Source organism: Meles meles, chromosome 14 (assembly GCF_922984935.1).
Source record: "Meles meles chromosome 14, mMelMel3.1 paternal haplotype, whole genome shotgun sequence".
In the NCBI taxonomy this organism is placed as follows: domain Eukaryota; kingdom Metazoa; phylum Chordata; class Mammalia; order Carnivora; family Mustelidae; genus Meles; species Meles meles.
The window spans coordinates 9,412,961-9,429,767 of record NC_060079.1 but is presented as its reverse complement, the minus strand read 5'-3'; positions in this window follow the sequence as shown (position 1 = coordinate 9,429,767).

Genomic DNA, 16,807 nt, shown 5'->3' with positions numbered 1-16,807 from the left:
TTATCTGAAGTTCAAATTCAGTTGGCACTCCTTTTTTCTTATTTGCTAATTCTAGGAACCCTTACCTCGAGTTTCCACCCTGGACCTTTTCTCTACCCACACGCACGACTTAGGGGACTCAATCCAGCCCAAACTTTATCCTGACAACTCTGAAATTTTTATCTCCAGTTCAGAAATCTCCACCAATCTCCACACCAAAACACTGGACTACCTACTTGATAATTCCCTTTTATAGCTGAGAGTCATCTCAGACCCAAACGGAATGGTTGATTTGCAACCCCTAGCCACCCACCCAAGCTGTTGCTCCTCAACCTTCCCCATCTCCGTGAATGGCACTACATCTACCCAGTTGCTCAAGCCCCAAGGAGAGCCTCCACCCTGATTCCTCCCCGTCCCGTACTCTGTGTCCAGTCAATCAACATGTCCCTTTGGCTCAACAGCCAACACATATTTCCAGACCATCGCTACCTCATTGTGTCCCCTACAACCCCTCTGGATCAAGGCACACTCTCCTCTCACTGGAACTACTGTACTGGTCACCAAATGGATTTCCTGCTTCCCCTCTTGCTTCTCTGTAACCCTCTATACTGCATTCTCCCCGCAGTAGCTGGAAGGATCTTTTTAAAGACATATCATGTAACTCGTCCGCAACAAACGCTCCGATGGTTCCTCACTGCACTAAAAATAAAATGCAAATATCCTTCGAGATCCTGCATGATCTATTTCCTGTACCACTCTGTCAACAGGCCACCAACCTTTCTGCTCCTCAAACATCCCAAGGTCCCTTAGGACCTTAGGATGTTCTGCCTGAAGTACGGCAGCCAGGTGGCCCATTCTTACCATTTCCACCTCAATTCTCACATCACTTCTTCCATTTAGGCCTCCCTTACCTGGCCCCCGGCCCCCCGCCTTCATGTCTCCCAAGGCCATCAGCCCGGGGTATTTCCACCTCCAGGCCAAACCCACTGCATCTGCTTTGGTTTTAGATTGGGCCTGTGCACTGGTTTCTGTCCTCTGGCATTTGATCTTTTTTTGAAAACAGCAGAGAAACAGATTTTGTTAATTTCCTAATTCAATTGAAGAGTTCTGTCCATTCATATATGATTTAACTTATGGTTTAACTGCCCACATTTGTTGTGATGGCGTATATAGGTGGACTTATTTCTACCATATGATTTTTACTTTTTGATTTATCATGCATTTTTTATGTTTCTTGCTTCTCATTTCCTCCCTGTTCAGGAGTTGATATACTTTCTTTAGTCTCTTATTTTCATCTTTTAGTTTGAAAAACCATATACTCGATTTCTATGATTTTAGGGTTACCTGTGAAACTCTTTTTTAAAAAAAAGATTTTATTTGTTTATTTGAGAGAGAGAGAGAGACAGAATGAGGGAGAGAGAGAGAGAGAGTTTGAGAGGGGAGGGTCAGAGGGAGCAGCAGACTCCCTACCGAGCAGAAGCCCAAAGTGGGACTGGGACTCCAAGATCATGACTTGAGCCGAAGGCATTTGCTTAACCAACTGAGACACCCAGGTGCCCCACCTTTAAAACTCTGAAGCCCATGTAGGGATGACTGGGTAGCTCAGTCGGTTAGGGATCTGCCTTCAGCTCAGGTCATGATCCTGGGGTCCTGGGATTGAGTCCTGCATCAAGCTGCTCGCTCAGCCCAGAGCCAATTCTTCCTCTGCCTGCTGCTCCCCCTGCTTGTGCGCTCTCACACTCTTGCTGATAAATAAATAAAGAAGTATCCTTAAAAAAACAAAACTCTTAAGCACGTGTAACTTACGTCTGAACTGAGTCTATTACTCCTCTGAGAGCACAAAATGAGAATCTCGGTATCCTTTAATGCTAAGGACCTCCCGTTGTGCTAACAATGTGCATTATCATTTCATTCCAACTTGTCATTAAAATCTCCTGAAATCGCTTTTTCTTGTGTTTTACAGCTAATGGTAATTCAGATTGCCCGACATGTTGGGAAGCTACTTACCCACCCAGCTCTTTGTTTCCCATTCATTCCCTTAGGTCCAATCTTCTTGTGTTGAAAACACCCTTCAGTTTTCCTTCCAGTGAGGGGTTGTGAGAGGAACCATCTCTCGATGCGTATGTCTAAAAAGGTTTCTCTTGCACCTTAAATCCTGGGCATAATCCACAGGTAAGAAATTCTGGTGTGCAGTCCTTCTCTTCGTTGCAACCGGTATGGCGAAATGCGTGAGACTTTGTGGATGAAATAACGTGGAGCCTGGGTCCAGCTTGCTTCACAGAGCAGAAATCCAGGACCAAACTTCATGGTTTTCAGCCATTTTCCCTAACTGATGCCTGGGAACTCTGAAGCATTCGGACTCATCTGGTCTTCTGGGGACCCCAGGGACCCTGCGATCATGCTGTCACACCTGGGATATCACCCCGCTTCACCCCTTGAACACTTTAAACCCAGGAATGTCCCCCACAGGGGTAGACCCCGAAGTGTTTCAATCATGCACCTGGTCGTCAATAGAAACTTTGCAGTAGGCTCCTTCAGGTAGGTGCCTCCCCTCGGCTGGAGCCACAGCCCTATCCCCCACACAACTTGTCCCCACCCAGGCCACTTGGGCTCCGAAGCTGCCGCAGGCCCCACAGTGGGAGATGCAGGTAGCTCCTGAGGTGCTTCAGCATCTTCTTCTGGGGCCTGGGATGAAAGTATCATCCCCATGATTGACTTTTCACGTCCCTCCGAAATCAAGGAGAATGTCCCCACCGTTCAATGTTCTCTGAGTCCAGGAAGCAATCCTTAGAGGGTCTCCCCTGATGGCAGGTCATGGGCACAGGGATCTGAGAGTCCTTCTTACTCCCGGCCTATCAGGTGATGGAGGCTTGCTCTGTGTGGCCTGAACTGTTCCCTGCACAGGTCTATGTCAGCCACCCGCTGTCCTCAGCTCAGCATCTCTCTGGTTCTCGGCCCTCGGCCCCTCCCTTCCTGCTTGTGCTCGGTTCCCTCTAATAAAGAAATGAAATCCAAAAAAAATACATAAAAGATTGAGCATCAAAGTGTACATTGAGGCCTTCAAGGCCTGGCTGGAAACACCTTCCTGCGTGTATTTCCTTGTCATCTTTCCAATCATGCTGATGGCATCAGAGGTTCATGACATCCCAGGGAGGGAGAAAACGGATGGTGGAGGGACTCTGGACTCCTGAAAGACCACATTAAGGATTTCGGTCTCCAATTTGCAGAGCCACTCAGCACTGTCATGGGGGGATCTCTGTGGTGACATGCTGCCCAAATTTGGGGAGTTACCTGGTCATTCAGCATAATGTAATGTAAATCTGCACGACATGTTGAAATCACCAAGTTCACTTCAATAGTGATCAGCATAAAACCTTTAAAAAGAATCAAAGAGGCACCTGGTTTCCTCAGGCACTAGGATCCTTGATTTCAGGGTTATGAGTTCGAGGCCCACATCAGGCGTAGTTAACTTAAAAAACAAAACAAAAGGCTTCCACGGGACTAAAATCCTTGAGGCTCAAACAATGGAGCTGGTCAGCACTGGGATGGATCCCGTCTTCCGTTCATTCAGCCACTGAGCACTGCACACGCAGATGGGGCCAGTGCTTCTCAGCCCAACGGGTTCTCCCTGTAAGAGCTCAGGGTCTAGAGGAGAAGATGGACAAACGAGAATCCAAAATGTGAATGAAGGAGCGATGGCTCCACAGGAAAAGACCAAGGGACTACAAGCAAGGCCCATACTCCACCAGGTGAGGGGTATGACAAGGCTGTGCTGAGATGACATGGAGAATTCCTGCGGGACGAAAAGAAGGAGACAGCCCTGCACAAATCCGAGTGCATTCCGCCTGGCAGAGGGCACCATGGTAGAGAGGATTGGAGGTTAGAAAGGGGGCCAGGGTGGCCAGAGGAAGCTGAGGAAGGAGCAGAGAGGCAGGGGAGGGGGGCCAGGGCCCGGGTAGCTGGAGAGTATCAGTATCCTTCTCCCAGTGCTGTGTGACCCCACTTCCCGGCACTCAGTGGCTGAACCCACAAACGCTGCCTCATGGTGTCAGGGGGTCAGGAATCCAGCAGTGGTCAGCTGGGGGCTCCTTCCAGAGTCTCTCCTTCCGTTGGGGCTGCTGACACCACCAAGGGAGGACCTGCTTCACCGAGAACCTGAGCTCACTTAGGGGCATGGGCCAGATACGGCCCATCGCAAAGACCTGAGTTCTTCTGTGTGCTGTTGACCCACAGGGCTGGGCCACGTGCATTTGTGGGTGTCCTGGTTCAACCTAGGGGCTTGTGCTCGAGTGTGAGGATCTGAGAGAGCACATGGGTGAGAGTCAACATGGGGCTGGGCAGTGAGCTTTGATAGTGAAATCTCAGAAGGGCATTTGGGTCATGTTGCCAGGTTCTGTGATATAGAAGTGAATCAGGAAGTCCAGACCACACTCAGGGGAGGGGGTCACACAGGGATGGGTACAGAGGAGTTGGGGAACCAATGGAGCCCCTGAGGGGAGAATGTGAAGTTCCCTGTAGGGTCAGGGCCTTGCCCAGAATCACACTGGTAAGGAGGCTTAGCAGGCAGGAACCCAGCTCTTTGAGTGTCCTCAACGTTGAGGTCCTGGATGAACCTTGACATTCACTGGGCGCTCTGGAAAATGTTGACAAGAAGGAAGTGGCTGTCGACATGGAAATGGTATCGGGCTGAGGGTGATCATTGATATCCTAGCTAAGAGACATTGCCCCACGTTCTTGCCTGAGGAGAATCCCAGGTCATGGAGACCCACTGGGTGGACCCCTATGTACTACACACCCTTTGGAAAGGAGGGAAGGGCTTGAATCCCAGGACTGGCAGTCACTAATGCTCAGGGTATATTCTGACCATCCAGGGCCACTCTCCAGTCCCTTCTTCAGGGTTCATATTGAATATTCAAAGCCTAAGATCTTGCGAAGCTTGGGGCACTGTGTACCGATAAGATGTGGCCTTGCCTGCAGAAGGGGGATGAGGAGATGGCAGACCGGACCACTGTTGGTGTAGGCGTCCAACCAGGAGTGGACCCCGGTAGGGGATCTCAGGCAGTGATGTCACTTCCTTGACTACCAACCCCCCAGAACTTGGAACCCCTGCAACCAGGCACCCACATTCTACTGTAGTCCAGTATCAGGGTTAGTTGGCTAGAGACATCTGACACAGAAGGATGTTTTCCTGCTTTCTGCCTGCTTCGCGGGGCTCTGGGCACCAGAAACCCGAGGAAAATGGCTTGTTCCCATGCTGCAGACATTGGCTGAAAATTCGTGCCCAATGCCTCAGGGCATTTCGAGGGAGATGCCATAAGGTACCTACTACTGAGCAGACTAGGCGATGCCCACCCTTCTAAACCATCCTAGGGAAGCCCCATCCCTTCCTCTGCAGTTTGAGGGGAGGAGGGATATGTCGGGGTTCCCGCCCAAAGGCTGGAGGAGGGCGAGCACAGTGGATACCCTGGTGATCCCTTCTTGTTCACACCAATGTCATGGTGGGCCATGTGGAAAGGGGATTCCGGAGGTGCCTCTCAGCTGAGCAGAGCACATCCAAGGCCCTGAAGCTGTGCCACATTTCTCTCCTTGGGGGAGGGGTCCACATACTGGGCGGTGGTGTGTCTGCAATGGAGCGCCCTGGGTCTGAAGACCAGCAAAGGCCTCCAGACAGGGCTCTAAGGCCTCTTGCCTGGCTGCCGGGCACTGTCTTTACAGAACGCTATAGAGGAGATGGTGCAGGAGGTGAATGGCGACATCCCCTACTGTCCTTCCTCGAAGGACAAGAAGCCCCATGCCACCAATAGAGTCTGGCGCTGGCTCAGGGTGAGTGCAGATGCTGGGGAGACCCGACCTCCAGGGCACCAATGCAGCACCAAGGGCCCGGCTTCCTAGAAGACAGCCTGGCCTCCTAGAGTCCTGGACTCCCATGAAACTGCATCCCATCTCTTCCCCAAACTTGCCCTCATGGTCCTGCCCACGCCTGGGACAGAAGCAGAGGCCTTGACCACACACGTATAGGAATATCAGTAAAGAGACTTTAAGCCTCGTCTCATCCTGTTTCTCTAGATCCTTTTGCCCCGTGCTAAGCATTTTCCTAACTCGTGCTCCCAGGTGTCCCCCTTGGCCCAACCGTCCTTCCTCAACTTCTGCAAGTCTTGTAAGTGATCATTTGCAAGTGTGAGTTGGGAGACTTTTATCCCAAGGGACATGGGGCCCATGGTACAATGTCTCTTGCTCTGCCCTTTTGTTTGGATGGAACACATCTTTGGGGCCCCTCCAGGGTCAGGAACAGGGGCCTCACTGCACCGCACTGCCCAGCAGTCCAGAAGGCCCATCATTTGTCACAGCCATGGAGCCCTTTACTGGTGCAGGACTGGATGGAATCCCCTTCTGTTGCCAATGCACAGGGCTGCATCCCACAGCCTACGTGCCCTCCTCTCCGACGCCCTGTCACCTAAAACATCTCTGCGTTCTCGTCTCAAGAGTGGGATATGTTGGGTGCCGGGGTGGCTCAGTGGGTTCAGCCTCTGCCTTCAGCTCAGGTCATGATCTCAGGGTCCTGAGATGGAGACCCACGTCGGGTTCTCTGCTCAGCGGGGAACCTGCTTCCTCCTCTCTGTCCTCTGCCTCTCTGCCTACTTGTGACCTCTCTCTGTCAACTAAATAAATACAAAGTCTTTAGAGAAAGTGTAAAGAATAGGCTATGTTATCAGAAATCACAGGATCCGTGTCATTCACGCAGGGAGGTGTTATAAATACTCCGCTCACAAAGGGACCTGAGACACTAGCAAGTCTTCACATCATTTCTTTCATTACATTGTATGGATGCAAAAACATTTCCTCTTTTCCTTAATATTTCTTGATGGAGGGGTTGACTGATGGATTTGAGAGAGAGACAGGGGGAGAGTTGGGAGAAGTAGAGGGAGAGACAGAATCCTCAAGCAGACACTGCCCTATGGACACAGCCCTACAAGGAGCACAGTCTGAGGACACGGAGACCATGACCTGAAGCAAAACCAAGAGCCTTAGGATGAACCAATGAAACACTGAGTCCCTTGATTCTTTTCCGGACTGTGTGTTCTCTTGTCCCACCTCCTACATAAGTCACTGAGATCTGGGGGCTCCTTCTGCCCTCCAACCCCCAACCCTCCTGGTCTACAGCACTGACTCATGCCTGCTCTGATTCACCTCAGGGGAAAAATGGTTCCACCAGGAAGCGGACTAGGACTTCCGTGCTGTTGGCCAACCGGGCCAAGAAGCTGGAGGCCGCAATGGATCACCTGGTGCCTGCCGTCATAAGACAAGATCTACACTATGTCCACATCTTTCTGGACACGTACCGCACCTTTGCCACCACGCAAGAGGTGCTGGACGTCCTCTTTGCAAGGTGAGCACCCTCCCCTGCCCCTCACTGCTCGGTGTGATTTGGCCAATGCCTGGTTGTGAGACTTTGGCAGGGCCCCAAGCTTCCCCAAGCTTCCCTTTGCTCCTAACTGGGGCCAAGGTATTATAGGGACTCCGTGGGCTCTCGTAGGGAGAGCACATACACCTGGGCACCTGCGCCGGTGGAAAAGTCTGCCAGAGGGCCTGTGGGCATGCTCTTTGAACATGCTCGTGCCCCTCATGATGAAGCCTCTGCCTCTTCCCTCACTCGCACTATGGTCTTGATCTGGGCACTTCTGCCATTGAAAGGGGATCTGAGACTCCTCCTGGGGCCTGTGACTGGGTGAATCCAGAGAAGACAATCCTGGGTGTGAGCAGGGGGCCAGGCCCACTCAGATGTCTGTGATGGGCTGGTTGGGGCCCTTTCATTCAGCAAGCATTCAGGAAGCCCCCGTCAGTGAAGCGATTATCTAGGAGCTGAATGAGATCCCGGCACAGAACAGACAGCACCCCAGGGCTGCAGGCTAGTCGGGGTCAGACGAGGAGAGCTAACATCCACAGACATCTCATGGGATGCCCCCTGGCCTCCTCTAGATTCGGATGCGGTTACTCCACCTATGATGAGATCGGCGGAACCAAGGAGCAGTGGTACATGTGAGTAAGCTTTGGCTGCTCCAGGAGGGCCTTCCCTCTCCACCAGGGCAGTGAGGGTACTGTGAGTTCGAGGGGCTGCTGGACCTTCAGGCACACCTCTGTTATTCCTGCTGTAGGGTAAAGGTGTGAGAGCTTCTTCTGGAAACTGGGACGGTGTCCTGGGGAGATGGGGTTGGTGTGTGAGCACTGTGGGAGAGCACAGGGGGATGGAGGACAGCTTCAACCCCTAAGAGGGTCTTGCTCCATCCCTGCCCCGTCCCAGCCCTCTCTCTACCCCAATACTGGGACCCAGAACTGAGGATGTAGGGACCATGGCACAGCAGTCTGTTGGAACCTGCACACTGGGCGCTCAGCGGGGGCTCAGGGAGAGTGGTGACCCAGTGAGCGCTCAGGGAGCAGACATCCCACACCTTGGGGGAGGTGAGAGACAGGGGAAGCAGACCCACTCATGGCACCTACTGAATGGGCAAAGGAGGTAATGTTTGAGGTATGGGGAAGGTCCTGGGAAGGCCTGGCTAGAGACAGAGTCCCCTTGTTCCCTCGTCGGTTGCATCTTCACGGAGCAGTGGCAAGTGCAGTGAGGGTAAGGAAGAGGCGAGACACCACCCCTCCCTGGGCACATGCAGTTGAATTCAAGTGGCACGTGGGCAAGGAGACAGACTGAGGAGTGTGTCCAGCTCCCCTCAGAAGGACAGAAATGCTCACACCATTGATCAAGCACTCCCACTCCTAGCGGCTTTTGGCCAGCATGCCGTCGGGGAGCAGGCCTGTCTCAGGCAGGACTGCCAGATTGCAGGTGGACAAGGTGTACGACTGGTCTGGGACAGGAGCTGGAAGCCCAGGGGCCCAGTTTCCCCCAGGGGTTCCCTGGGATATTGGTTTGGATGGGTGCCCTGTCCTCTGACTTCTCTGCCTCCATGTCTGTCCCTAGGGCCGTGTATACTATCCTGACCACGTGGCTAGAAAAATATCCTGAGGATTTTGTGTGGCCTCCAGACTTTGCCAGCTTGCACATGCTGCTGGCTTACCTGCAGGTCAATGTGTCGGGCTCGGACCTGGAGGGCCCTGCCCAGCTTCTGCTGTCAGGTAGGCAATACGTGGAGCCCACGGAGCCAGAGGCTGGGGGTGAGGAGGACTGGGGGTGACTGATGTGGGACTGAGGAGGAGACGGGGCGGGGGGCACCCTGCGGAAGCCTCCGTAGAGTGTAGTTGGGCCGAGTGGAGTGAGTCGTCCAAGATCCCTGTCCCCATGGGCTTCCGTTGGAGACTCCTTCCAGGGACGGAGTCTTGACCGCAGACCACACTGAGGATGGGAAAAGGGAAAGGCCACAGGGAAGTCAATCAAGCTGATGATGCTTTCTCTTCTTGGAGCTACAGCACCAGCCCCAGAGCAAGATCAGGTTGTGCCTCGGGAACTCGTCCCAGCAGCCACTCTGGCTCCCGCTGCACCTCTGGGGCCAGGGCAGGTGGTCGTCAGGGCCCTCGTTCACGTCTCTGCGACAGAAGAGCCATCGGGCCCTATGCCCGACCCGGATGTCCAGCAGGGTCCTGCCCCTTCTCCTGGGGCTCCTGAAGAGCCTGAACCACCACCTGCCTCGGTGGAGCAACCAGGCTCGGCCCCGGAGTAGCAGCTTGTACTGGCTGCTGCCCCAGAGCCTGTCTCCCCCTCCCCCGTCATTTCCTTCTTTGCTGTATTTGTGTTTTTCTTCACCTCTGTTCTTACATCATAGATTTTATTTATTAAATAAAGTAGAATTTGAGTTTACATAAAATTTTACTCGGATCCTTTTCCGTGGGATATGGACGTCTCATTCGGTCCATTCAGAGTGTTGCACAACCGTGTCCTTCTACAACGTTGCCATCGCAGAGACACCTGTGCTCCTCATCGCTCACGGCTCTGTCCCTCCCCCAGTCCCTGCAACCACTGCTCTTCTCTCTGTCTCTGCCGCTTTACCTCGCCTTGCATTTTCCTGTGCCTGCAATCCTACCGTATGGCCTTCTGTGTCTGTCTGCAGAACGTAAGAGTGATTCCCCTCTTTTCAAAGATTTTTATACAAATAACATTTTATTACATAGGAATGTTCCTGAAAGAAGAAAGATCTCCGGAAGCCTCCACATGAACTATTTTCATGATCTGTGCTAGGTTTCCCTTTTAGAAGCCTGCCTTGAAAAGCAGAAATTGTGAGAGAAAGGTCTGTGTCCATGGGACACCTTTACATGCTTTCATTTTCCCGGATAGTCTCCATTTCAACTATTTGAATGGGCATATGACCAAATGTGAAATCATATCTTAAATATTCTCCTTTCTTGCTAAAATGTTACGTCATAAAGAGTTCTTTAGGCTTCATCCAGACTGTGTTTATTTAGTCCATAATGATTGAAACATGAAAAAAAGAAGGCACGTTCCTTCTACCAAGAAATAATCCCCCATAACACACGGCGTCCTTCTTCCCTGCCTTTCCCTCTAAGTTTAGTGTTGGTGTGTGTGGTGATTTCTCCATCCCCATGTGGAACAGATTTTAAAAGACAAGACATGTGAAGTCCACGAGGAGTGACAGTACCATACAAAGGATAGTACTGTAGGATTTCAGTTCTAGGTGGAATCTGCAAAACAAAAACCAAACAGCCTCTTACATGCAGAGGACAAACTGCTGGTTGTCAAAGGGAAAATGGGTAGGAGAATGGGCAAGATAGATAAAGGGGAAAAGGAGGTAAAATGTTTTCAGTCACAAAATAAATCAGTTACAGAAAAGTAAAGTAGTGCCTGGGGAATATGGTCAATAATACCGTACCAATGCAGTGTGGTGACAGATGGTGACTGCGTTGATCTCGGTAAGCACCAAGTCGTGGACGGAATCATCAAGTCACTCTGTTGTACACCTGGAACTAATATAACATAGTATGTTAATCACACCACAACGTTTTTATAAAATAAAAATGAAATACAAAGAACAATACCAGTGCTAAGGGTGATTGGAATGTGAGAGGGACATTTCTTAGGCTGAGGAGTTTGTGTCTATAAACATGATGTGGAAAGGTTTGGGATCTTGTGCTTTCAGGAGTGAGTTGAGCAGTAACTTACAGTTGCTAGAAAGGGGTGGGGGATCTCCCCATCCCACCGTCAATGGAGTGTTCTTCTAGGAGGGCTGGGTATCATTGGAAGATGTGGATGTCGAAATGAATTGAAAACGAAGAAGAAACATTTGATCTGTGGTACGGTCCTGGGCAGCTTCTGAGAAAGGCGTTTCTTTCAGCTGAATGTAAAGAAATGTCCAGCCTACTGGAGCCATGTGTGAGAAGACTTTTGTTAGATTTTCTGTTTTTAGAAAATCAGCGGCTGGGTGGCTCAGTTGACTAAGCATCCAACTCTTGGTTTTGGTTCAGGTCATGATCTCAAGGTGGTGAGTTCAAGCCTTATGTGGGGCTCCCACTCAGCATCGGGTCTGTTCACATGTCTGTTCCTCTCCCTCTGTCCCTGCCCCTCCTCCAACTCATGCACCTGCACCTCCTCTCTCTCTTTCTCTCAAATTCATAAAAGAAAATCTTTTGAAAAATATGGTTATTTGCACCTGGGTGGCTCAGTGGGTTAAAGCCTCTGCCTTCAGCTCAGGACATGATCCCAGCATCTTGGGATCGAGCCCTGCGTTGGGCTCTCTGTTAAGGAGGGAGCCTGCTTCCTCCTCTCTCTCTCTGCCTGCTTGTGATCTCTGTCAAATAAATAAATAAAAGTCTTAAAAAAATAAAAAATGAATAAATAAAAAATAGAAATTAAAAACATAAATAAAAATAAAATAAATAAATAGATAAATAAAGGAAATCCTTACGGCATCAAGGTTTTATTAGGAAATCTTGTCTCACCCACAGCTCTGCGAGAATGTCCAAGGTCACAGGAAGAGTTGAGTCCCATACTCATGCCTGAGACCCTCCCAGGGTCTTGAGGGCCCAGAGCAGTTTTGCAGATCTGCCCCCTCCCTTCTGTGCCACTTTCCTTCCTCGATGGTGGAAGCAAGCCTCTGGGTAGTGCCTACCCTCTTGCCGGCTCGGGCTCTCCTCCTGCTCCTGTGGTCCTAGCCTGAGCTGACAAAGACGAGCACCCTGTGGAGCTGTGGGTGCTCACGGCAGCAAAACTCACCCTGTGGAGAGTTAGTGGATGTTTGAAGAAAACTAGTGCTCGTCTCCTCTCACCTGTGAGTCATTCCTAAGGATGTGATGACCTTGTGTCATGCAAGTCCCCATACTCTAGATATTCTCCCCTTTCATTGACTCCAAATCACTGGACCTTAGCTGTGAAGTCCTTATCCATGTTTTTCTGATGCAGGAATCGCTTCTCTAACATGGGCATCTAGCCTCTGCTTGAATGCTTCCATGACAGGGACCTCACGACTCCATTTGTCATTGTCAAGGATTGCCCCTGCCTTTCTCCCCATCTGGAGTGGAGACACTCAGGAGAGGGGGATGCCTCTTCATTTGTTATCTTTAATACTGAAATGAACATTAGGTAGGCACAATACACAAAATACCGATGCTTTATTTTTTCCTTTCACCCAACACAGATGTCGTTAGCATCTGCTTCCGTGCCAGGCACTGTGCTAGCAGTTCAGAATCCATCAGTTCCCAAGACAGAGTCTCCAGCCATCTCTTAGCTTCCATTCTAGGGAGGGGAAGCATAAACAATCAAAGGAAGAAATCGTTTACTTTTAAGTGGTGATGCATGCAAGGAAGGAACAAAGATCCAGGTGGACAGAGGCCATGAGGGGGAAGGGGGCTTAGAGAGGTGGTCCGGGAAAGCATCCCAGGCAGGATACAGGCTCCCGGCTGCTGTGAGTTGGGCTGTGCACCTGCTGGTTGTTTAGAGAGCCCTGGATCACCTGGTGGCCATCACACCTCTCGGACAGCTGTGCCCACATCCACGTGATGGGCCCTGGGCACACTGGCAAGACCTCTGCTCTTCCTTTCCCGCAGCTTTGAGACAGATGCAGTGATGTGTGCTGGGGTGCATGGGATGCTAATTGAGGGGAAGGGCCCCTATGGGGCACAGTGGGCGGACCCAACCAGGCCAAGGTCTAGTGCTTACCACTCACCAGCCAGGAAGACCTGGAACATCTCATTTCATCTCAGCCCTTCTGTGCTCTCACCTAGCAAATGAGAAAAATGAGCTTGCCCCCCTGGGGAGCTACAGGTCTGAGAGAGTGTGTGTAACGGGGCTGACATGTTGTGCAAAACAGGCTGTGGATAATGCGTAGACACGAGATGCCACAGCCACATCTGGAGGCGGGACCGAGAATCGCTGGGAGTGAGGGAGTCGTCTGCTTTCAGAGCTTCTTCTCAACTCAAACTTCTGATGCCCTGCGTATTGCACAGGCTTTCCCAGATGCACGGTATCCTCGCCAGGAGATTCTGTCATGCGCCTTCATCATCTACGTGACACACTTTCCCCGGACACAGTCCGAAGCTTTCCCAAGGCCAGGCCTCTGAGCATGCTGTCCCACCCCTCCAGCAATGCCGGGTCCCAGCCTGGTGGCGCCGCTCATCCTTCTGAGCCCAGCCCAAATGCCAGCTGCCGCAGAGCTCCCCAGTCCTGCTCATCGAAGATCTCAGCTCCCCACAACCACCACAACCACCACTCCACAGAGAAGGTGGCAAAGGCCACTGCACCCATCCTACGATGCCAGGATGACGGGCAGGGGTGCCTGTCCTCCACGGCAGGTGTGACACCGGCAAAGGCCAGATCTAAGGCATGTCCCAGGGACTTGCTAAATACTAGACCCTGAGAACACATGTAAATCTGACATTGGGGAAACTGAGGTTCTCAGACATTCGTTGAACTCCCAAATTCTATTAGCAAAGAGAGTTAGTATTAAGGGTGGGAACATGTTCCTCCCAAAAAGCATATGTTGGACTCCTGGTAGCTCAGAATGTGACCTCATTAGGAAATAGGGTCTTTACAGAGATAATCACATCAAATCCCATTTAGGATGAACCGTAAATCAGTATGGCTGGTGTCCTTACGAAAGGGGGAAATTTGGAGCCTGGCTGGCTCCGTCACTAGAGCACAGAACTCTCAATCTCAGGGTTGTGAGTACAACCCCACATTGGGTATAGAGTTTACTTTAGAAAAAAAAAATAGTTAAAATTGGGGGATATTTGGGCACAGAGACAGATATGTGCTGAGGGAAGGTACAGACAAGAAGAGAGGCAGGGAGAAGGCCACATGAGGACAAAGGCAGACACTGGGGTGATGTACCACATGCCAAGGAACTGCCAGAAGCTGGAGAGTGGCCAGGGACAGATGTCTCCTTAGAATCTGACGGGTGTGGCTCCATCGACAGCTTGATCTGCTCCTTCTAGCGTCCAGAAGCAGGAGACAGTCCGTCTCGGTGGTTTAAGCCTCCTGGCTGGGGCGCTTGGCTATGGCAGCCCGAACTGACTAGTCTGGTTATAAAAAGGACGGGGCCCGAATTTGAGTCTGAACCTAAAGCCAGAGCTCTACCCACTGCACACCTTGCCCCAGGCATGGCAGCCCAGAGCAGAGGAAATGTGACCCTGTCTTCCATTCTTGACCTCTGTATCAGGATGTGGGCTCATCCAACATGAAGTCTAAATGGCCCAGTGTGAGAGAATTTGCTTCCCCAAATATGTGGTTCAAGCTGGGTGTTCGGTTCTGCTCTGCGGTTCTGTTGGGGGCCTGGGCTCCCCACTCTGTCACTCTGTCTTTTCTGGGGTCACCCTCTTTCTAGGGTCTAAGATAGCTCTCAGCCAGTTTGCAGCTGGAGAGCACAAAGGCACTGGGAAGCACGAGACAAGGGGAGGCTCCTTCCCTTTAAGATGGAGACCCAAAAGTTGAGCCTTCCCCTCGGCTCACCTTCCGTGCTGGGACTGAGGGATGCTGTCTGCCACTTGCTCCCTGCTAAAAATTCTACTACCGTGTATTATTAAGGGGCAAGAGAATGGATATTGGAGACAACCAGCGGTCACTGGCTCCGAACCCATGTCTAGAGAGATTCATTGTCTGGGTTTTCACAAGTTAATAAAGGACAAGGAAGAGAAGAGTTTCCTTCATGTCTGGCTGAGGAAGGAAGGGCAAGTTTGTCCCTGAATGGGTCTTCCCATCTAGGCTGGTTCTAGAGCCTCTGGGCTCCTTGGGGCTGCCCACGAGATTAAAAGCACCCCTGGGTGGGGAATGCATCTGAAAACCAACACTAGTTGTCTCCTTGGTCTTGTTCAAGCTCCTGAATGAAGAAGGATAGACTAGACAGTGGCTTGTGCAGGTCCTGGCCCACCCTGGGTGACTCACTGTCCCCTCCCTGGCCCTTAAACTCCTCGGTTATAAATCGAGAGGTCTGCATTTCGCTAGTGGTCCAAAAGTTCCAGCCTGTGGGAGGCTTACCTCGAGATGTGCACTGAAAATGCAGTCTCCTGGGCCTGTTCCCAGACACACGGCCAAGGAAATCACCAAGAAAAATGCCTAAAACCTATTGAGGGCTTGGCACCTGCCAAACGCTGTTCCGAAGAGTTTTTCGTGGATTAACTAATTTTATCCCACAAGGATCCTGGGCCATGTCCTATTATCAGTACACTGGTCCTGATAGTGTTCCCAGTACATCATTAACAACAGGTACTATTGACCGTGCCAGAGTGCAAACGGGCCCACCACTGCTGCAAGGCTTTTCCCAGGTCGAGCAGTTGGAGAGACAGAGCTGTGATCTAGGCCCAGCCGACCTTGGCTGTGGGTCCCTGGCTCTCTGCTAGGACTTTGCCACGAGGCTGTCATCAGCCATGACCCAGCCATTCTGCTGACGGCTTAAATAAACAGTCTCCCTGAGAGGACTCGTACTTTTGTCAAGAAGACAAGATAGACAAGCATCTCACAGAGTTCAGAGCAAACTCAGGCAGAAGCTACCAAAAGGGATGAATCATGGGCTCTGGGAGCAGATAGGATGGCCAGTGAGGGGGTTTCCCTTCTTTCCAATGGCAGGGATTCAAACAAAGTTCAGAGAGAAGGAGGCATTTGGAGTAGAAGCTTATCCATACATAGAACCTTAAAAAAAAAAAAGAATAAAGAACGAAGAAAATGAAAAAAGAAAAAAAAAAAACCCACAAATGAACAAACAAAGGAAAAGCAGAATCAGACCCAAAACTCCAGAGAACACACTGAGGGTTGCCAAAGGGGAGGAGGAATGGGCAAAACGGGTGCAGGAGAGCGGGAGACACAGGCTTCTGGTTGTGCAATGAGTAAGTGAGGGGCATGAAAGGCACCGCGCAGGGAATACAGTCAGTGGTGCTGATGGTGCTGTGTGGTGACAGAGGGGAGCTCCGCTGGCGGGGAGCCCGGCATAGCACGCAGAGGTGTCCAATCACTCTGTTGTGCGCCTGAATGTAACATCACATTTTATGTCGACTGTATTTCAATAAATAAATAAAGTGCCATCTCCACTGTCCCTAATCAGGGGTGGCAGGAAGAGTGAGCAGCAGGTGGCGGGAGGCTCAAAGGCAGAGTTCACAGGAAAGAGGACGCCTGGAGGTTTAGAGTGAGGGAGACAGGGGCCTGACAGGTGACCAGCCTGTTTAGCATGGGGCAACTGGAGAAAAAGAAACATTCTTTACCAGCGAGGGCACCCAACGGGGCTGGGCAGAGCGAGCAGTGGAGGTGAGGAGTTACGAAGATGCCCTCCGTTCAGAAGACGAGGCAGGACCCATGAGAGGAGTGGCCTTGGGAAGGTGTGCGTCCTTGGGGAGCGGGCACTTCCACAGCCCTGGAGTGGGGGGTGGTCTTGTCCGAGAAGATTGTCAG